Raw genomic sequence first — 1,307 nt, forward strand, 5'->3', positions numbered from 1 at the left:
TGTCCAACTCTCTGATGCATAACAGGTGATTGCGAAGACCATGGCCTGTATCAGACGCACCTTAGTCTCCAAAGAGACACCACTGCTCTTCAGCACTGCTAGAGGTAGGAACCATTAAAGTTCATTCTTAATTTCTAGTTACAAATAGTTTAAGTATCTGAAAAAAAACAGACAGAAAAATTATGATAGGAATTGATGTGGAGCCTTTGTAATGATAATATATGAGGATTTATAAAAATTATTTTATAAAATAGCAACAATTTAGTATCATTTTTATTCCACATGTAATTTTTTAATCAAATTTGTATTGAACTCTGAATACCCTAGACAAAATTCAGGGAGCTTTTTATTTTACATATTATGAAACACTTGCTGCAGATTATTATATACTAAAGACCTTCTGTATAGATTACATCTCAGCATCAAGAAAAAAGAGGTTCTCACCACAAGACCAACAGTCAACATTATGATAGATGGAGAAAGGACTGAAGCTATCAGTGATTTCATCCTGCCTGGATCAACAATTAACACCCATGGCATTGCTGTTGTTATATGCTGTTGGGTCACCTGTGACTCATAGTGACCCTATGTACAACATCCCTAACCCCTGCTCTATCCTGTGGCAATCTTATTGTCTCTGACACACCTCCTCCTATTTCCCCAGTCACCGAATCAATCCATCTCATCAAGGGTCTTCCTCCCTTGCACTGTCCCTCCACCCTTCCAAGCATGATGTCCCTCTCCAAGGACTGGTCCCTCCTTGTAACATGTCCAAAGTATATCAGACAAAGCTTCAGAATCCTTGCCTCCAAAAAGAATCCTCATCTCACCGTTCTAGGACGAACCTATTTGTTCTCCTAGCAGTCCATGGTATGTATATTCAATACTCTTCTCTAGCACCATAGCTCAAAGACATCAATTCTCAGGAAATGTGTTGCAAGTCCAGTCTCCAAAACTCTGAAGAGGAGTGGTTTCAATTTGAAGACTAAGACAAGCCTGATTCAGGCCATGGTCTTTCCAATCACCTGCAACACATCAGAGAGTTGGACAATGAATAAGGATGACTGAAGGATTGATGCCTTTGTATTGTATGCAAAGAGTACTGTATATACCTTAAAAGGTCAAAAACAAAAAACAGATATGTTTTGGGAAAAGTACAGCCAGAGTGCTCCTTGGAGACAAAGTTGGTGAAGCTGCATCTCTCGTACTGTGTACAGGTAGCTGGGAAAGGCTATTCCTTGGAAAAGAACATCATGCTTCAAAAGGTGGAGGGTCAGAAAATTTTCCTTCCTAAAATATTTCAGGGT

Source organism: Elephantulus edwardii, unplaced genomic scaffold (assembly GCF_000299155.1).
Source record: "Elephantulus edwardii isolate Elephantulus edwardi_28Jun2011 unplaced genomic scaffold, EleEdw1.0 scaffold00018, whole genome shotgun sequence".
Taxonomy (NCBI): domain Eukaryota; kingdom Metazoa; phylum Chordata; class Mammalia; order Macroscelidea; family Macroscelididae; genus Elephantulus; species Elephantulus edwardii.